The 23,048-nt window shown below is 44.0% G+C and overlaps 1 protein-coding gene across 1 annotated transcript in view; it reads right to left on the minus strand.

Moving 5' to 3' along the window:
- Positions 1-22,522, minus strand: part of ADAMTS6 (ADAM metallopeptidase with thrombospondin type 1 motif 6) — a 400,079-nt gene extending 377,557 nt beyond the window's left edge. Inside the window, exon 1 of the mRNA XM_069749400.1 lies at positions 22,224-22,522. The gene's annotated coding sequence lies outside the window, so the exon portion shown is untranslated. The remainder of the gene's footprint in view (positions 1-22,223) is intronic.
- Between the last annotated feature and the right edge of the window lie 526 nt (positions 22,523-23,048).

Consider the following 23,048-nt stretch of genomic DNA (forward strand, 5'->3'; position numbering starts at 1 on the left):
CACCGATCACATTGTCCTCTCCGAGATAAGCCGTTGACCGAATGCAGCAGAGCTCGTGGACAAGCCATCGCTCCTGGGTATGTGAGTGTCGGCTGAGATAGCCATCGGCTGACTGCCACCTGTGCGTGGCTAGCCTTACACTGCACAAAATAACATAAATGGGTGACTCTTATATACATGATTAGTGCAGGTGCCCAACTGTTTTCTCTCCATCTGAGAAAAAGGGTCCGATTAGGCCGATCAGAGTTGAAGAGAAAAAAACAACAAAGAAGTTTATCCACCTTCTCCATTATGTCAGTCTGTGAAAATCGTGCCACATTCAGAAATCATCCGAGTGTGGTCTGATTTTTTTCATGGACCTAAAAACTTGAACTGGCTTATACAACCTGAATTTTTTAGGCAAATCAAACATTTGCACTGCCCCTCAGAATAACATAGGTATGACTGCCATCCATCAAAACCACAGATCGCACTCGTCCGATTTATATGGCCGTGAGCACGAGCCCCTTCAGGGAGTTCACTAGAGCAGGAACTGATGGTGGCTCTCCAATGGGAAGCAAACATGGAGACCCCATATGGCCTTAAAAAGCATATAGAAAACTTTTGCATCAAGTCCAAAGATTTAGTAATACGTTGTGGTTTTCGTCACAATTTTTTTCCGGAGATTTCATCCCCCACCAAAAAAAAAAAAATCTATATTTTTTCCCCCAAGAGTGAAAAGCTGCAGTTAACGACTAAATCAAGCTCTTTTCATACACGGAGTCGTACAGAATCAAGCTTGGACACTACGCTACAAACTCTTCCTATTTCAAATGTAACACACAGGTGCTGGGATGCAACAACATCGACATGCAGAGCAGGGGTTAAACTATTATTTAATTGTTTAACAGCAATGAACTCCTTGCAGGGATATAACAAGGGGAAAGGGATGCAATATAAACTGTATAACAGTTATTTAATTAACTGTGGTGGCTTAAAACCCCATTCTGGTTTCAGAGTTTCCTTTCGGCGCTCCTTTGACCGAGTTTCACCCTTTTCCAGTTATTTAATTAAGACAGTCTCTTGCTATGAGATTCACTTATCTTGGCTTCAGTGTCCGTCACTCTCTGCAGGTCTGTCAGGTGATGGGGAGCCGGCGGAGGCCGATGCAGTGTCTTCAGGCATCCATGCCCAACACCGCTTCTGGCGGCAGAGGGCGGTCACCGGTTTTGCACGCTGAGACCCTAGTCCATTCAACTGCAGAGCTGAAGAGTAGAGCTCTCCGCAAGATTCCACTTGACACGTGTCTCTCGGAGCACCTCAAAGGCTGCTCTGCCCGGCGCGCGCTTCACTGTGTGCCAGCCACGAACTGAACGTCCGTGCTGGGATGCTCTACCCAGCACACGTCTCCCTGCACAACCGCCAATATGGGCAAGTCTCATGCGGCCGCCCTGTCTCTGCATGCTGCGGCCTATCGCTCTCCTCACTGCAGCCGTGGTCCGCACCAGTTCAGCGCTCTGGCGGGAAGCCCTCTTCAGTTCCCATGCAACCCCTTTTAACCTCCTTCCCCTGGCTATGCCCCCTTCATCCAGGTTACCGGCTTGCTTCTTCTGCAAACTCATTCCCTCCACCAACAGGAGGTTCGGCCCAAGCAGTTCAAGACCCGGTGCTTCAGCAACACGTGCAGCCCGGTCCTCTCTTCTACACAGACAAGGACAGAGAAAAGAACCCCTAATTCAGTAACAATGGGGAACACAGAAGCCATGCCCAAAACACCCAATGTGTTTTACATATCCTGTGGCTTAATGATAAATGGCAATGGCCAGAATGATCTCATAGCCTCATTAATAGTATTAGTAATGGTCATAGCCTTACAATATATTGTAATTGAGACTATATTTTTTGCATTCTCCACCTCAGTGTAGATAAAATATGAGAATGGCAAAAAGAAAAACTTAAATATGCTTACTTTATGTATTTTTAGCATATTTTTTATTATACTCTGATGAAATACGGTATGTGTGTAAGGAGCTTATAAATTGCAAATAAAACAAAAGGCCAAATACTAGAGCAGTAAATGTTAAGTTCAAGTGGAAAAAAAATAAATTATGGCAATATGTAAAATTCAGACAATCTTGAGTCGGTTCAGCGAGTTCAGAGAAGTTGGTCTAGTAGATGAAAAGCCCAATGTTAAGACTAAGAATTTAGAACTAGTTTAGGGCCCACTGTGTTAATATACTGTAATGATGGGGAAATATTATACACTAGATGGAGGCCCGATGCCATCGCATCGGGAGGGCGGTAATGTCACAATAGGGGCAGGCTTTGCAGCGTTGAGAATCTCTCCCCCCACCCCCCATGTGCTCGCCCACCTATCCACTGTCTTTCCCCATGTGCTGACTTCTCCCGTCTGTGCTCTCTTCTTCGACCCGTCTACCCCATGTGATATCCCCCTTGTCTGCTGTCTTTCTCCTTCCTGTGCTGTGTTCTCCCCTCATCTGCTGTCCCATTTGAGATGTCTCCCCCTGTGCTCTGTCTCTCTCACCCCAGTGCACTTTCTCTCTCCCTATCTGCAGTCTTCTCCTCTCATGTCATCTCTTCAAATTGTCTGTGTCTGACCGTGTACAGAACATATCACAGTTCCTGGGCAGGGGAGGAAGCAAAAGACAATACTGAAATTACAGCAGGAGATCGCAGAGGATACATTTTGTGAGGTAAAATATTGTTTAAAAACAGTCAGTGAAATATTTTACCTGACAAAATGAATCCACTGTGGTCCCCTGCTGTAATGTCAGTATTGTCTTTTGCTTCCTCCCCTGCCCAGGAGATGTGGCATGCTCCATACTTGGTCAGACACAGACAATATTTAAAATGAACTTTCGTTCGTGGGAAAAAACCCTTTAATGTGACCGGCTTCCTCTGCCTGTAGACACGTCGCGCATCAGCCGCAGGGATCAGCCAAATGATTCACAGCACCAATTCACGCAGCCGCAGTAAATCAAACCGCCGCAATGTTTGTGCAGACAGATAGTGGTGGTTATATTACAACTGCACATGTGCTCCTCCTGTATAAAGATGGAGGTGGTCAGTAAATCAATTTTGTGCTTTCCATGAAAACTACTATTTTTATTAAAGGGAATCTGTCCCCCCATTTTAGGCCTATAAGCTAAGGCCACCGCCATCAGGGGCTTATCTACAGCATTCTATAATGCTGTAAATAAGCCCCCGATGTAATGTAACCTGAAAGAGAAGAAAAACAAGTTATATTATACTCACCCAGGGGCGGTCCCGGGGAGGTTCGGTAGACGTTGCGGTCCGAGTCCGGCTCTTCCCATCTTCATACGATGTCGTCCTCCTCTTTGCTTCCTGTCGCGGCTCAAATCAAACTGTGTTGAAATCTATTGAGAATAGTTTAATGTACAATATACATTCACTCCTTTTTGTGCCTGACTTCAAAGAACAGTTTGTAGCCAGTTTTTGGCTTGTGAATGTAACGTAAGTTACCATGGAATGACCCTCCATTGTCTGTGTTCTCTTACCCATATTAATCTTTTCCTTTTATTAGCCAGTCTCAGATATGGCTTTTTCTTTGCCACTCTGCCCGGAAGGCCAGCATCCCGGAGTCGCCTCTTCGCTGTAGACATTGACAATGGCGTTTTGCATGTACTATTTAATGAAGCTGCCAGTTGAGGACCTGTGAGGCGTCAATTTCTCAAACTACAGACTCTAAATGTACTTGTCTTGTTGCTCAGTTGTGCAGCGGGGCCTCCGACTTCTCTTTCTACTCTGGTTAGAGCCAGTTTGTGCTCTCCACTCTCCTCTGAAGGGAGTAGTACACACCATTGTAGGAAATCTTCAGTTTCTTGGCAATTTCTCGCATGGAATAGCCTTCATTTCTAAGAACAAGAACAGACTGTCCAGTTCACATGAAAGTTCTTTTCATCTGGCCATTTTGAGAGTTTAATGGAACCAACAAATGTAATGCTCCAGATTCTCAACTAGCTCAAAAGAAGGTCAGGTTTATAGGTTCTCTAATCAGCCAAACTGTTTTCAATTGTGCTAACATACTTGCACAAGGGTTTTCAAGGGTATTCCAACCATCCATTAGCCTTCTTACACAGTTAGCAAACTAAAGTACCACAAGAACGCTGGATTGATGGTTGTTGGAAATGGGACTCTATACACCTATGAAGATATTGCATTACAAACCAGACATTTGCAGCTAAAATAGTCATTTACCACATTAACAATGTATAGAGTGTATTTCTGAATCATTTAATGTTAGCTTCATTGGAAAAAAAACACTGTGCTTTTCTTTCAAAAATAAGGAAATTTTTAAGTGACCCTAAACTTTGGAACGATAGTGTACAAAGTGTGTGTGTGTGTGTGTGTGTGTGTGTTGCAACGGTACCGTGCAAGAGGATGGTACCACCAACAGTTTCCATATTGAGACACCCATCACTTGGGTGTCCCAATATGGTAGTCGGTGAACTTACGCCGATTGGAATTCTGGGATCTGGACACATCTGGATGTAATAGGATGTGAAGACATTACAAGGCAAGTATACATTAAGATGTGGCCATGGTGTTACTACACAGAGGTCAAATTGGCTCAGTCATTACATGTTTCACACAGACTTTCATTTCAAATAATCTGTAGAGACAGATTCTCATGCAGACCTATGTCTGGCCCATAAAATGTAAAATGAGTTGTTAAGATCTATGGGCCATAGATCTGCATGAGAATCCGTCTCTACAGATTATTTGAAATCAAAGAGGGCAATATCAGTGTGAGACATGTAATGACTGACAGGCTGCTCTCCTGATCTACATGTCTCACACTGGTAATGTCCCCTTTCATTTATAATAATCTCTGAAAGCAGATTCTCAGGGAGATCCATGTCTAGCCCATAGATCTTAACCACTCATTTACATATTAAGAAAAACGTGGATTTCTCGAGAATAAGATATCGGATTGCAGATATCAAGGTGTCTTTGTATTCAACTTTCTATGACCTGAATGCCCATTCAGTGATCCTTCTTGATCCTACTGACAGATTTACTTTAAAAGATTATCATTTTTGGCAGTTCACGTGCTGCAATGAACAATGGCAGCCTATGCGCATAGATCTTTAAGTAATAGTTACTTTAAGTAAAAAAAAAAAATCTGTGCATATAGGTTGCCTGTCTAAATAGGCTATTAAGTGACTGCTGATTGGCAAATATGTACTGATCGGCAGCTCATTAAGCACGCTGGTAGGGTAGCATTAACCCAACGTAAGTCTATGGCACCGAAGATAAGAAGGTAGCCAAATACAGAACTTTGCTTGGCCTTATTCATCTGTGCTATAGAGTTCAAATGAAGGAGAAAAGCATATGCGGGAACAGCAACGCCACTCTTGACCATGTCTAGGGGAGAAGTAAGGAAGAATTGGGGACAAGTCTATGGGACCATCACAATCTAACAATTAGAACATATGTAGTACATGTATACATGAAATAATAATACACATCATGAAAATTAATGAGCAGCACGGTGGCTCAGTGGTTAGCACTGTTGCTTTGCAGTACTGGGGTCCTGGGTTCAAATGCCAGCAAGGACAACATCTGCAAGGAGTTTGTGTGTTCTCGCCATATTTACGTGCATTTCCCCCCATACTGATAGAGAATCTGGATTGTGAGCCCCATTGTAGGGGGGGAGGGGGGGCAACAAATGCTGCATTATAGCCTGGGCAAGTCCTACCAATAAGTTGCGGCTGGGTAGTCCTGCACATGTTCTAAACTTTCTCAGTTGCGTTTCAACTACTTTTGACCGAACACAGACCCCACAATCTGTAGCCAACCATTTGAGCAGTCTACTTATGATATAAGGGAGGCCAAAAATTGATGAATTGCCCCCAACAGTGCTGAATTATGAACTGACATGTATACACTATGAAACACAGATTTTCCATCAGTCATAGAATTTTTAGCGATTTAACTTGGGGAGAACATTTTCTGTTTATGTTCTGGTGAAAGGTGCAAGTCTACCATGTTAAAAATGCGAAAAATTAAAAAATATAATGTGATTAATAATACCGGTACATTAAAAAAAAACAAAAAAAACAAAAAGATTAAAGGAAGGTTCAACACAGTTGTAGACGAAAGCACGTGTGTTAAAGGTTATGAATGAGGACTGACAAATCATGTGCAGCACAACCACAGAGGAACCTGAAAATATGACCGAAATCGACTGCGGGTAAGGCTACTTTCATACTAGCGTTTTTTTCAATACGTCGCAATGCGTAGTTTATGGGAAAAAACGCATCCTACAAAGTTGTCTGCAGGATGCGTTTTTGCCCCATAGACTAACATTAGCGACGCATTGCAACGCATTGACACACGTCGCAACCGTTGTGCGACGGTTGCGCAGTGTTGTGGCAGACCGCCGGGAGCAAAAAACGCTACATGTAACGTTTTTTGCTTCCGACGGTCCGCCATTTCCGACTGCGCATGCGCGGCCGGAACTCCTCCTCGCAATGGGGCAGCGGATGCTCTGGAAAAATGCATCCGCTGCCCCCGTTGTGCGACGCATTCACTGCTAGCGTCGGTAACCTAGGTCCGACGCACTGCGATGGGCCGAGCCCGACGCTAGTGTGAAAGTAGCCTAAGAGAAGGCAACAGAAACAAAGAGAATGTCCAATAAACAAAACAAACGTGTACAAACCTTTGTGTTGGAAGTTCTTACGAATGATAATCTGATCACTGGTTATCCCACTGCTGGAACTTGCAGAGATGAGCTATAATCTGTGAGGAAACCAGGGAGCTAGTGATTGAGGGGACCTGCCACTAGGCTCATGCTGCCCAAACCATGGGCTGCACGATTTAGAGCCTGGCTGCACGACCGCAGACGGGTATGTTTTACTTTTTGAAATGCCAAAGCATTTGAGAAAACAGTTTGAAAAGTTGCCTGGGGACCATAGGGAGCGACCTGACTAGTCCGAAGCCGTCCTCTTCTGGCTTTTCTTCACCATGCTATGTACACATGCGTGCTGTGTGTCGGCTCACCAGGACAGTATAATTGAAGATAAATGTAGTTGTACTCACGCCTGAATAATCCTTGTACCTGTTGTCAATAGATTTGTTGCTTTATAGTTAATGTTAACTGGCCACAAGATGTCGCTATTGTTTGAACATGGTTAAGAGACGGGATTTGTCTGTAAGATGTAAAAGGGAGGGTTTTATAAAAGTGAAAGACAGGAAAAGGAAGCGTGGCCATCTTGGGCAGAGTCTGTAGGAATGAGGCGTGTATGAGGCTGTGCTGGAGAGGAATATGGTGACAGCACCCGACTAAAGAGCAACGACAGATGCAGCTTAACTGAACCAGTGTCCCAACTCGTCAGGATGTGAGGGACTTCCTGCTGTTAAAGAACAGAAGGGACCCGGGACCTGTGAAGTGAAAGGTGCCGCATCCTGTTATAGCACAAGCCTCCTCGGTATTGCTCACCGGCATCCGCCCGCATGTCCAGATTGTTGTTCGGAGCAGACCTGACGGTAAGAAACACTAACAAATCACTGTGGCGCTGCAGTAAGTAAACGTGCACACATCACAATATATTTTGGCGCCAAGAGACACAAGGCCGGAATAAAGCCTTTAGTTAGGTAAATTGACTCTACGGACCACAGTTTCCTACCGGAATCAACGGCCAGAAATCCTATGTTTTCGTGCAGCTCAGTAACTAAGGATTCTATGCTACATATAGGTGCTGACACAGCACACAGTGAACTCCAGGAAGGACTTGTGTTTTCCTCTCTGATCTCTGTAGAACTATATATACACACTAACTACATATTATATAGTTAATTTTTTAATATTCTCCATATAGTCAAGGATGGACTGCTTTACCTCCAGTTTGAGTTTATATGGTGACGGGAGGGGAACAGTTTGCTCTCAGGGTGTAATAAGGTAACGGTGGCCGATTCAGACGAGAACTCCAACAGGTAAATTCCCATAGAGAAAATAGCGGAAACAGTTCTCATGGCTGCCGAGCTGTCCAGCACAGTGGGTATAGCCTTCTGGCAAAATGTTTGTTTGATGTGATTATTTTGTGTATCAAAACAGAGTTGGAATATCTTTATTCCTAAGTAAAATAGTTACAGACTGTGTGGAAATTAGTTCTTTTCACGTCTGTAACTCCGCTGTATCTTGAACAGCAGCCTCGGTGCATGATTTACATACACGGTGAGAGCTGTCAATCAACTGCAGTACAGGTACCAGGCATTAACTGATACAAGAATGCACAGCAAATCAAAGGGCCGGGAAGTTATTACAGCCACTACTCCGGGAACGCCCCAATGACTGACAGTAAGCAGCTCCTGAGAGGATATGAGATTATTTCTTCCCAGTAGCTGTGCTTTCAGTAAGGCGAGCTGGCAGAATTAACACTATTTGTCTGCAGATTAACCCTGTATCTGCAGGGAAATAGTGTTTTTTGGACATGAACGGCTCCCTTTAAGCCTTTGGGAATCTATTCTTAGACAGTCTAGAATACATCGAGTACATTAGGTACATTTCATGTCACGTTAAAAATTGATATACAAAATCATCGATCATTCAGACCTTCAGTGAGACCATCTGGATTGGATGTCTTCTAACAAAGTGGAATGTAGACTAACTACAGTTACTCTATACATTTTTCCATTCAACTTCTGAATGTCAAAAGATAAAACATTTTATTATTATTATCACTTATTTTAACGATCCATTAGTTCCAGGAGTGGTGCATATAACAAAAGGTTTCAGTACAGGCTATGCTACAATTGAGGCACTCCGTACCGACGAAGTTAATATAACCATGGTGTTTTTGGTGACAATTTGCCATCTTGTGCCATACTTCATTATTTCAAGACGACAATATATAATCCGGATTCTATTTGCTTCCGATGTTTGGATTTACCCAGAACTCAGTACATTTTAACAAGGAAATCTTTTTTTTTAACACAATCTAAAGAAGCGCTCCTGCCAAGGACTCTCCGTAACACTGCAGCCTTTTTATCGGAGCGGAGGGAAAAGTAAAAAAAGATGAAAAAGCAGTGTCAGATTGCATTTTCTGTGATGTGCCTAACTAAAGTAATTAGTGGTCTACCGAGAGAGACAGAGGACCATGAAATTTAATTTGTCAGGGGTGCTAGCAGAATTTTCTTTTGTTTGGAAAGTGAACGGCTAATTTAAAATTCGGGGGCATCTGTGCTCTCCCACCAAGATGCGTCTCAATTTTTTTTTTTTTTTTTTAGAAAACAATGCAAAAAGTCATTTAAAAGAAAAAAAAAAAGTACAAAACTATCTACAGAGGCTGAACAGCAGCAAAAAAAAAAAAAAGAACTTTACCAAGATTCCACAAGTTCCATCTTAAAATTGTCACCCAAGATGGATGAGAGGTTGAAAGTGGAGTTCCAGACTCGCACTCCATGTGAGAACGGGTTAATGAACAATGATTTACTGCCAAGACATTTCTAGCCAGGTATTTATCTCTGTTGACAACCAAGTGGAATACACCAAGGGTGAACAAGGGTCATGTTTGAGGCTCCCAAAAAAAAAAAGGATTACCTTTGAAAAAGAATGCAAGAAAGACACCACCTGTTCTCATAAAGGCTGTGTCCACATCTGTATGCATTTAGCATTCTGCCTCCAAGGTAAATATGGCTTAATATGCCCCGCTGTATGGATACTGGAAACCACTCTGGCGGTTGAACATTTTTTTTTGTCGATTTGCATATTCATCCATTGCTGTCCTCATTCTCTAGACAAACGTCTGCTGCAAAAGGCTTCTGTTTTCATTAAAAAAAAAAAAATCTGAACTGAACACACATTTTTTCTCTTCTCTCTTGCATAGTAAATATTGGAAACAGATTCTTGACCAAAGCTCCCCCCTTCTTTAACTACTGCCAAAAGGAAGTCTGGGGAAGCACTCAACTAGAATGGATATTTAGGAGAGGAACACTGTTCTGGAAAAGAACAGGAGCAAACAAGATGAAGCAAAAAAAATAATGCAGATTTTAAAAGGCAAATTGAATATTAAAAGGCTTCTTGTCTGATAGTAAATATCATCATTACAGATATGCATACGAGTGCTGGAATAACATAGTAGGAGCATGCAGCCGCACTAACGGGTTAGGGGAGCCAGGCATCGAACGCTTCAGGACAGTGCCAACTAGTGGTCAGGTTATGAATAAACCACAATATTTTATAGCTAAAGTCTTATCACATGAACAGCGGTAATTTTTCTTTTTCGCAGAGCGGATATTTATAAAAGTACAATCCTTGCATTATGCTCAAAATATTCCTAATGCCCAACAATGAAATATTAAATTCATAGTCATTTAAAAAGTAAGCCATCTGCATCTTTTTTTTTTTTTTTCTTACGTATGGCAGCAGTAATCTGGCAGAATAGGTACTTGTCCACCAACATAAATGATACCTTTGTTTTATAGATCCGTTGTGCCAGTCATGAGAAATCTAGCGTAGACAGGAAGTGCTCAGGGGGCGTGTCAGTGCACTTGGTCTGCTTCCTCTTCACCGACACGCCCCCAGTGCACTTCCAGTCTGATTTGCATATAACTTCTACACTAGATTTCTCATGACTGGCATGTCTGATTTCTATAAAACAAAGAGATCATATAATTGGGGACAAGTGCCTATGCAGACATACCGTTACTTCAATATGCAAACACGAGCAGACTGTTTCCCTTTTAATCTAGCTGTAATTCTCACCTCACCAGAACTATGGCCAGTTGTAAAGATCCATGTGCATGAAGTGCACGTACCTAGTGTCTGTGCCTATTGAGTAGTGTGCAGCCATATGGCGCCTACAGAGATCCGCCATGTGTTATCAGATGACATTATAGAGGGCTTTTCCCCTAGAACCATTACTTTTAGGGTTAATTAACATGAAATATTGGATTTTGTATGAATCAAACAGAAATTGGAGGCGTAATCAGGTACAGTATGGCCGCCCGCATACACCATTAGTGCTGTACTATACGACTCCGTAGAGATCAGCTGTAATTTTGTCTTTTGCATGAGCACTCACTAAATCACTAACTTCCCATACATAGTAAGTTATAAAAAAAAAAAAAGGCTGAAATGTGAAATTATGCTGGAGAAAACCTAATCAGGGTCTCATGCACACCACAGTGCAATACAGCCATGTCGTATAGTCTTAAAGGGGTTGTCCAGGCGTAAGGCCCAAGTCAGCCATCACTATGTGACGGCAGACTTGTGAATCCTGTTAGAATTGGCCGCTGTCGTGAGCATGCGATTTCCATATTGCCGGCCACATTCCGACTAGCCGTGTCCGGCCTAGACTGAAAACTTGTGCAGAAGGTTTCTGCTGCGTGACAACAAGGCTTGCGGAGGAACTCTGTTACATGCGTAGGATGCAGCACGTGATCAGACTTCTCATGGATTTCGGCAATGCCGCACTGGGTTGGCAAAGTCCCACCAGCAACATTGATTTTCAAGGTCCACTGTTCAGCTACATGCAGAAATAATCTGTTCCTAGAGCACAAGTTTACTTTTGCTTCTATGTAATATTCATGTGGCTAGTCTGTCTAATGAATTGATTGTAGTTTTTTCAGCAAATTGTTAATCAAGTGTAATCTCACTTCTCATTAGCTCTGGTAGGCCGGTTTCACACGTCAGTGGCTCCAGTACGTGAGGTGACAGTTTCCTCATGTACCGGAGACACTGACTCACGTAGACACATTGAAATCAATGTGTCACTGCACATGTCAGCGTGCTTTCACGGACCGTGTATCCGTGTGCAAAACACGGAGACATGTCAGTGTTCGTGGGAGCGCACGGATTACACGGACCCATTAAAGTCAATGGACGTGTGTGTGCAGTCCGTGTGCCGAGCAGGAGACAGCGCTACTGTAAGCGCTGTCCCCCCCACGTAGTGCTGAAGCGGCCATTCATATCTTCTCTCCACCAGCGTTCGCTGGAAAGAAGATATGAAAAATCCTTTTTTTTTGTCCTCGTGTTTAAAATGAAGATCCCTGTCCCCTCCCACCCCCTGTGCTCCCCCCCCCCCGCTGTAACTAAAATACTCACCCGCTCCCTCACAGCGTCCTGTCCTCGCCGCACCTTCTCCTGTATGAGCGGTCACGTGGGGCCGCCGATTACAGTCATGAATATGCGGCTCCACCTCCCATAGGGGTGGAGCCGCATATTCATTACTGTAATAAGCGGCACCACGTGACCGCTCATACAGGAGAAGGTGCGGCGAGGACAGGACGCTGCGAGGGAGCCGGGTGAGTATTTTAGTAACAGCGGAGGGGTGGGGGAGGGGGCGCACAGGGGGTGGGGACAGGGATCTTTATTTTAAACACGAGGACAAAAAAAAACAAAAAACGGATTTTTCATATCTTTCCAGCGAACGCTGCTGCAGAGAAGATATGAATGGCGGCTTCAGCACCAGATGCAGGGGACAGCGCTTATCTCTAGCGCTGTCTCCTGCACGCTCCGTGTGGTACCCAGTCGGCACATGTGTCACACTGATGTACCACGGGGGCACACGGACACGGATAATTCCGGTACCGGAATTATCTGGACTTGTGAGACTGGCTGTAGACAGCGGCCTACCGGAGGATTCTCCTGTTCCCCCAGCGGCCAGTCCGAGCCTGGACTTCAGCACAGAATCTCTATCACCTGACAGCTACATATACCGATGCCAAAGAAAAGTACCCATATTGTACCGCCAGATGTTTACCTGCATGCAACATTAAGGAGGTATTCTCTGGTAGAAACGTATAGAGGACACAGTAACTCATACAGACAGCATAGAGAAGGCTCTGTAATACTCTGTGGTGTCTCCGTACCGGGATTATATTCTGAATTCTTTGTGCATATTGACTTTTTATTTTTAAGAAGGAATATTGAATCATCTGGAAGAAGTGGCTAAGACAAGCCACTTGTCTAGTATGCCAAACGTCTAGTCTTTCAGCCACACAGATGCATGCAAAGACATACCGATAGGTAATTTAGATTGTGAGCCCCATTGGGGACAGCGATGATAATGTGTGCAAACTGTAAAGCGCTGCGGAATATGTTAGCACTATATAGAAATAAAGATTACTATTATTATTATTAGACATATTAATATTGATTCAATGTAGCACTTAAGTATAAAAAAAAAAAAAAGTAATTTACAAAATATTTTATAACTATATAGATAGTTGTTCACAGACAGAAAAATCTCAGGATTAAGAAAGTAATTCACCAGGGCCCCACTTTTTGTAAAATTCAGAAGGCACCATCTACCTATAATGAGCAGAGACCTCTGCTGGCCAGCAGCAGTACTGCAGTGATTAGTGCTCATACTAAAATTACAAGTGACCATCTGATTCCTTATAAATAAAACCAGCTGTCCAACTGAAAGACAAACGCCATATAGGTTTTAAAGTTAATCTCCGATTAAAAAATAAATAAAAATATTATAAATTCTAAAATAATTATTTTTTTTCTTATAATAAATATGTATTCTTTTTTTTTTTTTTTTAAGTCAATTATATTTTCAATGCCCAGGTATTGATGAAACCCTCGGCACCTGCTCATGGAGCTGTCATAGACATATTCATATATCTGGATTTGTTAACCATTTCTTCACAGCAGAGTAGTCAGGAGATCGGACCACCACATTTTGGATCAAATGTGCGTCTCTCATCTAGGCAATACCTTTCTTCATTTATGAAAAGAGTCTCAGGCTGAAAGAACACAAAAGGGAGGAATACAAAGACGCTGGGCACAGCTAAACCTATGTGCTAGAGGGGATAACGTCACCCATACAAAAAGCAAGAGGAGCAAAGGGGATAAGGAGAGTCCTGCAGAGCAACAAGAAAGCCATTGGGTTCCTGCCAGGGCTGGTAGACAGGATCTGCACTGATCATATACATTATTAAATTAATGAGGAGAAACCCAATATGAACTTGCAGATTTCTGGCGGAAACATGAAACCCAGTTATGATTGTTTTTCATTATGCAGGCTATATAATTTATTAAAGCAGCATTGACTGTCACAAACATATGCTAGAAATTACACATACGGTCCAACCTCAGCCTAAGTGGAAATGCCTTTAAATTACAATGTTGAACATTTCAATAAAACGAGCTCTGACATCTTTCTGAGGATATTTTATGTACCTGACCCCGATACTGTCCTTCCAAGCCCTCCACATAAAATCATATCCATAGACCTGGCATTAAGCATCGCCTGTGTGAATGCAGCACAATGGAGGGAGCCATAATAAAAGATGCCGCAAAAAAAAAAAGAAGGGTCATCTTGGCAGGTATGCAAACTGTGGTGCGTAAGAAAATGAACGAGCGATCGTGCAATACATGGTCGAGCCGAGTCCTTCAAATTGGGAGATCCTCTTTGCAATGGCTACTTATTTTGGCTAAAGGACAGGGAGATGCCGAGAAGAAGACTACTCAATTATCTTACAAAGGAATTGGCTAAGGGAACAGGGAAAGTGCAGAAGAGTGTTATCCAGATTAATGTAGTGATAAGAGGCGGTTCTGTGAAACACAAGGGTATCAAACAGGGATCCAGTGGCCCCAGCTCCACAGGTTGGTAAATCCAGCGCAGTAATGCGGGTAGATTGGAGATAGCGGGTGACCTGCACTACTGACGTGTATTCGATCAATGAGTATTAGAAGTGCAGTTATTCAACCTTCTTCAGGAGAACCACTGAGATCTCTGTCCTCCTGAAGAAGTCAGAATACTTAGAAATGCGTGGAGAATAAGCCACACTGCTAATAATTTTGCCTGATTCTGACTCCTCATACACAGTGGCGGCACAGGTCACCAAACTACCCGCGAGTTATCTGAAAAGGTTGCCTTATGAAGATAGCCCCAGTCCATATGCTCTATTAAGATATACAGATATTAGGGAAAGATTCCCAATTATGACCTGCTTTATTAGAAAAAAAAAAAAAAAAGGGACTCCCATTTGGAGGACTCAAGCCATTTGGTCATCTCTAAAGCCGCTTTTTGAAACCTTTAGAATTTTCCCCGTAGTGTGACAACACTAGAAAAAAAAAATAGATTTCCTTGTGCAAAAAAATGACTTGTAAATGTGAACCCTTGATGTTGGTGCTTTTCCTGGCTGATTACTCAGGGCCTGTTGGTTCCCCCCGCCCCCCCAAAAAAAGCAGACTTTACTCTATGTCATCCTACATGGTCAGTCCATCCTAGTTTTGGAGACTTTGTACCTCGAGATTCTTTTTTTTGTAGACCATACGTATGTTAGGGCATGAGAAGAGACATCGTTCCATTTGGATGCAAGTTTTCACAAGCGAGGAAACTCCTCAAATGGAAGAAGACAGCCAAGTTCAGTTTAACGCATTGTTTTCCAGGTCATCAATTCAGTTGAGGGTCAGTGAGATGAGAATTAAACAGGCTCTTTACATTACTCATCCCCCACCAGCTAATTTCATACAACGAACTGACAAAGTGATGTTGACAAAATTCATACAAAATTGTTCTGCTCCTTTTTTGGATGTTCTGGTCCAGAAAATATTTAAAATGGGTTATTCAGGACTGAGCGGTTACACACCGGTCCTGCCAGCAATTCAGCGGCTTTTGCTGATGTCACGTCGACAAATCAGCGGCTTCTTTTCTGCTCTGTTCTGTTGATGTGGAGTGACAGCCAATGTCATGCTGATTGACTGCTACCTAACTGCAGGAAAATGGCTGTCAATCAGCATGACGCCAGCGGTGAGACCAATCGGCAAAGCAGCTTGGAAGAAGAAGAGCAATTCTGTTGACGAGGAGCAGATGAATCGCTGGCAGGGAACACCTATTAGATTTTAGGCCCACAGTCAAAACAGAAAATAGTTCTGGACAACTCATTTAAGTAATTTCTTGTGAAATATAGATGATAACCGATGTATAGATGATAGCCACATTGGATGTCCCTTGCATAATCACGCCACTCCATTCATTTCTATTGGAACCTAGCTGTCAGTCCTGTAGAAATGAAAGTAGCCATGGTCATTGTTATGAAAGGCAATTCAGTACCACAATGGACATAGCGGTCAGAGCACATACAGTGATCTGACAATAACCCAAAATCATAGAACGAGCTCTGAGACGTGGAAACTCTGCAGACCGCAATCCCTAATCCTCTCCAACCACACTAAAGGCAGCCGTGGATTGCGCCTAACTCTGCCTATGCAACTCGGCACAGCCTGAGAAACTAACTAGCCTGAAGATAGAAAATAAGCCTACCTTGCCTCAGAGAAATACCCCAAAGGAAAAGGCAGCCCCCCACATATAATGACTGTGAGTAAGATGAAAAGACAAACGTAGGGATGAAATAGATTCAGCAAAGTGAGGCCCGACTTTCTTAACAGAGCGAGGATAGGAAAGATAACTTTGCGGTCTACACAAAACCCTAAAGAAAACCACGCAAAGGGGGCAAAAAGACCCTCCGTACCGAACTAACGGCACGGAGGTACACCCTTTGCGTCCCAGAGCTTCCAGCAAAACAATTAGACAAGCTGGACAGAAAAAATAGCAAACAAATAGCAAAGAAGAACTTAGCTATGCAGAGCAGCAGGCCACAGGAATGATCCAGGGAAAAACAAGTCCAACACTGGAACATTGACAGGAAGCCAGGATCAAAGCATTAGGTGGAGTTAAGTAGAGAAGCACCTAACGACCTCACCAGATCACCTGAGGGAGGAAACTCAGAAGCCGCAGTACCACTTTCCTCCACAAACGGAAGCTCCCAGAGAGAATCAGCCGAAGTACCACTTGTGACCACAGGAGGGAGCTCTGCCACAGAATTCACAACAGGTCATATGACGTCCGAACACGAAATTCAGACATGGGACTTGGGACCTCAGGGACGGTGGGACCCCGGGAGACCATACATGTATCACGGCACAACATGTATTATCTGTGTGCAGACTCAAAGAATCAGGATTAAAATATTATTTAATAAACCAGCTTTAAAAATTCTAAGACTTAAGAAAGAAAAAAATAATCTAGGAAAATCGGAAAATCAATCTGTAGGATTTGAATATCCGAATGGTAGAAAGCACTGCAGAATCTTTATAGCGACATAGCCTAGAGGGCCTGAGCACACGTTTAATGCTGCTGCACCTTTAAAAGACATTACAAGCCCTTTATCTTTTTAACACATGCATTTCTGTCTGCTACAGGTTACAATAAAACGTGAAGCGCTAGCAGCTAATGTGTCAACTGCGCAAACGATCTGGAAGCAGGAGCCAGCTCTTATGCACAGCTGTTTTACAGAACCATTTTATCTGGCCTGCGTACCTCAAGCCATTTATCAGGATCTAAACCAAGTGTCGCCGAGGTGGACAACACAAGGCTACAGGAGTTAAGAAATGACGAGCAGGAAAACGACAAAGTGGACAAGAACAGTACGTCAGTAGGTAGGCGTTAAACCCGAACACTTACATGTCAAGCATGGAACAGAAGAGCTCTGAGAATCTGCCGACCAATATGGACCCGCATTAGGACTGTATGGCTCCAACACTTACCTGGGACCATGTATGGAAGAGAAGATGTCTGAGCATCTTCTGACCATTATAGACCCGCATTAGGACTGTATGGCTCCAACACTTACCTGGGGCCATGCACGTAAGAGAATATGTCTGAGCATCTTCTGACCATTATGGACCCGCATTAGGACTGTATGGCTCCAACACTTACCTGGGGCCAAGCATGGAAGAGAAGATGTCTGAGCATCTTCTGACCATTATGGACCCGCATTAGGACTGTATGGCTCCAACACTTACCTGGGGCCAGGCATGGAAGAGAAGATGTCTGAGCATCTTCTGACCAATATGGGCCCGCATTGTGTACCCCTGGTGAACATGAATGTAGAGCAGTGCTTTTCAACTCCAGTCCTCAAGACCCACCAACAGGTCAAGTTTTCAGAATTTCCTTTGAAATTATCACTTGGGCAATCCTAAGGAAATCCTGAAAACTTGACCCGTTGGTGGGTCTTGAGGACTGGATTTGAGAAACACTGATGTAGAGGTTGGGAAAAGAAGGCTTCCTAAACCCCAATTTAGGCTTGGAGATACATGCGAAGACAAAGCAATTAAGAGTAACTGGATAGCCTTGGATTATCATTATCAACTATAGACTTATGTTTGCCTAATAACTGATCAAATTACTGACCTAATGACCCCAAACACAGTGAAGTTAGTGGGAACAGACAACCATCTACTATGTATTAGGGCCCCTGACTCTCCCTGACAGATGATGTTGGGAGAGATCAGGGTCGTGCATGTTGAATTTCAATAACCATGTAATTCTCCTGAGAGAGAAGGTCCCTCGGGTGTCGACAGTGGCTTCATCCACATCCTCTTCAATTGTATCCAAAGCTAATCATAGTCTTTTGCAGGGATCAGGCTACTGTAACCCTATATAACCTTAAAACACCAAGGAACAAGAAGAAATGTCCTACATCACAGCAGCCATCAGTGTGATGCAACGTGGTGAAGTTGACACTGCGGCATGATGAGGCAACACCAAGTGCACATCTAAAGCCAATGGTTACATGGACACGTCTCCAGACGAGCCATTCCTGCTAATGTATTGGAACATGAAATTTGATCCAATGCCTCCTACAAGTCCAAAACAGGACAAAATCCTCCATGAGTCATGTAGCTCCACATTGGTGGTAGAGACCCTACAAGTCAATGTCTGACCGGTTAATGATAATCGCAACATGACTAGGGACATTGGGCATCTCAAGCTGCAAGCTCCTCTAAAGTGTGGCAGTAGTAACGTTCTCGGTCTTTAGGATAGGGCTAATTTGCATCCTTTTTCCCACGAAGCATTGCCAGTGAGGCTGCATAAACAATTGGTCTCGAGGTGGCATTCCCAAAAGTTGGTCGTAACCAGGGCTGTGGAGTCGGAGTTGGAGCCCATTTTGGTGGGGTCGGTGTCATGGAAATTGAGGAGTCGGAGGTTTGGCTTACCGACTCGACAGCCCTGGTCACAACAATGACATATTGATCCCCAACCGACAGGGCTGCCCCCTACATCCTATTTATTACACACGCGCTATAGAATAAATCAACATATTAAAGAATTCGGTAATAAGGAAAACCCCAATGGAAACTTGAACGTGGTTCTTATAATTGTGTTCGTTGGTAATATCCGGACAGTACATTTATTTTTTTAAATTTTTTTTAAAAAAGCAGAAATATTTAACCCCTTACTACCCAACGGAGCGCTACGTCTGGTTACCTTGCCTTTAATTTGTCATGCATGATGTAACGCTATCACTAAAAGACCATTTCCTTCTTAATTCTTCACGAACTTTGCTATTTTCATAAAAGTGGAGAAAATTGCAACCACATCCAGGGGGGAGGCAGGAGTCTAGCCTAGCTCCAGCTGATCTTCCCTTTACCATCCATCAGCAGCGCTAAATCTATTTGGATAAAACGCGTGTGACCCAGACAGCTGGCACCATCCCAAACTGCCTTACACACCGGCAGCCCAGATAATAACAATCCTTCTCTATGCTCCTCGCCATATTACAGCGCAAGACTGGAAGAAATTAGCCGAGCCCAAGAAACACATTGCGTCCAGGTATCGGAGGCTCCAGCCATTGACCTACAACTCCTATCATCCACCGCCAGCCTGGGAGTCGTAGTAAGGAAGCATCTTCACAGCCAGCTGGACCATTGCAGGCAACTGGGCAATGTGAACACACTGGCGGTCCGACACCTATAAATTGCTGCATAACCCTACAGCTGCAAAGAGAGGAGTAAAAAGTCATAATAACCCTATAAATGATTCCTTGCAGTCACAGCAGGACGGGCTTTGCTTTGTGGGTCCTACAGAAGTCTGGCACCCAAATAGAAAGTCTAGTGAAATTCAGCTTGGAAGCAAAGGGGGGCGAGTGTGGGGTTCAACCTCACATAACCCCTCTATATACATTCTCCTCCAATTCAGCCAAAACCTGCACTCCCTATGGTGGCTGCAGCACACATACACACATATCCGAGACGCTGCCGTGATAAGTCTCGGAGATCCTAAATGGCCAGATGAAAATCAGAACCACACTCTTACATCTCTGTGATTAGTCTATTAAGAGCTTAACATATCCGAGAGCATCAGACGGAGCGAACACGGTAATGCTGCCCGTCTGAGGCCAGACACAAACTATGCACTTGTCTGACTGACTTAAGTAGACTTTTTTTTTCTCTCTAATACATGAAGCATAAAAGTTGGCTTCACTTCCACTGCTTAAGTATTGAACTTTCTCCCCTCCTCTCCCACTTTAGATTGCGAGCTCTCTGGCGCTTCCTTCTTACCTTTTAACATGATTCAGGTTGTCAATGCATAATCTACACTGCTGACCTCATCACATTAGAGTGCAAGCTCTGGGACACTTACTTCTTACACATCACTCAGCCTTCATTTCCACCTGTACAGTGTTAACCCCCATAAAATTAGATTGCGAGCTCTCTGGCGCTTCCTTCTTACCTTTTAACATGATTTCAGGTTCTCAACGCATAATCTACACTGCTGACCTCATCACATTAGAGCGCAAGCTCTGGGACACTTACTTCTTACACATCACTCAGCCTTCATTTCCACCTGTACAGTGTTAACCCCCATAAAATTAGATTGCGAGCTCTCTGGCGCTTCCTTCTTACCTTTTAATATGATTCAGGTTGTCAATGCATAATCTACACTGCTGACCTCATCACATTAGAGTGCAAGCTCTGGGACACTTACTTCTTACACATCACTCAGCCTTCATTTCCACCTGTACAGTGTTAACCCCCATAAAATTAGATTGCGAGCTCTCTGGCGCTTCCTTCTTACCTTTTAACATGATTTCAGGTTCTCAACGCATAATCTACACTGATGACCTCATCACATTAGAGCGCAAGCTCTGGGACACTTACTTCTTACACATCACTCAGCCTTCATTCCCACCTGTACAGTGTTAACCCCCATAAAATTAGATTGCGAGCTCTCTGGCGCTTCCTTCTTACCTTTTAACATGATTTCAGGTTCTCAACGCATAATCTACACTGATGACCTCATCACATTAGAGCGCAAGCTCTGGGACACTTACTTCTTACACATCACTCAGCCTTCATTCCCACCTGTACAGTGTTAACCCCCATAAAATTAGATTGCGAGCTCTCTGGCGCTTCCTTCTTACCTTTTAACATGATTTCAGGTTCTCAACGCATAATCTACACTGATGACCTCATCACATTAGAGCGCAAGCTCTGGGACACTTACTTCTTACACATCACTCAGCCTTCATTTCCACCTGTACAGTGTTAACCCCCATAAAATTAGATTGCAAGCTCTCTGGCACTTCCTTCTTACCTTTTAACATGATTTCAGGTTCTCAACGCATAATCTGCACTGCTGACCTCATCACATTAGAGCACAAGCTCTGGGACACTTTCTTCTTACACATCACTCAGCCTTCATTTTCCACCTGTACAGTGCTAACCCCCATAAAATTAGATTGTGAGCTCCCTGGCGCTTCCTTCACACCTTCCGACACAATTCAAGTTCTTAATACATGTCCACACTACTGACCTCATCAACTTAACAGTGCAAGCTCTTCGACCCTTCTTTCATACACATTTCTCAGCCCTCATTTCAGCACTGACCCTAAAAATTAGATTTTGAGCTCTCTGGCGCTTCCTTCTTACCTTTTAACATGATTCAGGTGCTCAATGCATAATCTACACTGCTGACCTCATCATATTAGAGTGCAGTCTATGTGACACTTTCTTCTTACCTCTTACACATCACTCAACCTTCATTTCCACCCCATAGAAATTAGACTGCAAGCTCCCAACACAGAAGCCCATTGATACCTACACAGCTATAGCTGCACAGCTGGGGGTCCTCAGATTAGACTGCAAGCTCCGCGACATCACTCAGCCTCCCATTTACCAACCAGTGTAGACCCCAATTACCCCATTCACTAGCTCAATCCTTATCTTCCTAATTAGGCTGCAAGCTCCTTGACTTTATTTAACCCTCTGCTATCCCAGGGGATAGAGTGCAAGCTCTCTGACATGTCTCCCATTCTGAGCACTGAGGTGTGTACAGTACAGAGTAACAACAATAAAACAAAAAGGTGCAACAATGTAGCAAGCAAGACAAGCTGAAGGGTGAGCTGGCAGAAGCCCCCAGGAGGGTGCAGGGAGGATGGCAGGAGCTGCCTCTTACCTCTCTCATGTTCTGTCAGCACAGACATTGGCCATTCCTGTGTGTTCCCTGTGCAGACCCCAGGCAGCCTCCTCCAGCAGCAGCAGCCCTGTCCTGGTGCCACCACCATCCTCTGGCACTGAGACAGGGGTATAACAGGGGGATCACAGTGCTGGCCGCATGTGGCAGGGCTTATGACTATGATTACTGCTGCCTTGTGTTGTGTGAGCAGCTTTCAGGGCAAGTGCATGTGTCTGTGGAGAGAGTGCAGAGAGCCCTGTGCAGGAGCCGCAGTGGCCACTCATAGCTCGCTATCTGCCAGCAGCCAACTTTAGGGCTCATCAGTTTTTTTGGCAGCTCAGCAAGTAGGAGGGGAGAGTGACGTCACTGCTTCACCCCCCCTCCTCCTCCCTTTACGTCCTAGTGCGCATGTGCGGAGTAGTGCAGGACGGGGGATGGGAATGGAGGGGTACAGGCAGGGGAGAAGGTGGCAGCCGGCGGCTCCGTGCCGGGACCCTGCACCGAGGACACCGTGCCATGCCGTGCTGTATGACAGTTACACTGGTGTCTGTGGGCTTCTCTATAACGCTTTCTTAAAGGGGACAGAGGCTGAAATAACCTACCTCCGGGGGCGCTCTATTGCACAATGATGGTTTGGGGGGGAACTAAATATGTCATTGGGGGATTATTACACGACACATTTTAAGATAAGTTCTGCACTCACTAACATTCCTGTTCCCGACTGCAGTCAGAGCCTGCAATGCCGTAGTGCCCTCCTAAATATTGTCCCCTTAGCACCAGCACCTGGTCCACTGTAAACAGCCCCATGTGAAAACGAATCGGACA

Source organism: Ranitomeya imitator, chromosome 1, assembly GCF_032444005.1.
Source record: "Ranitomeya imitator isolate aRanImi1 chromosome 1, aRanImi1.pri, whole genome shotgun sequence".
Classification (NCBI taxonomy): Eukaryota; Metazoa; Chordata; class Amphibia; order Anura; family Dendrobatidae; genus Ranitomeya; species Ranitomeya imitator.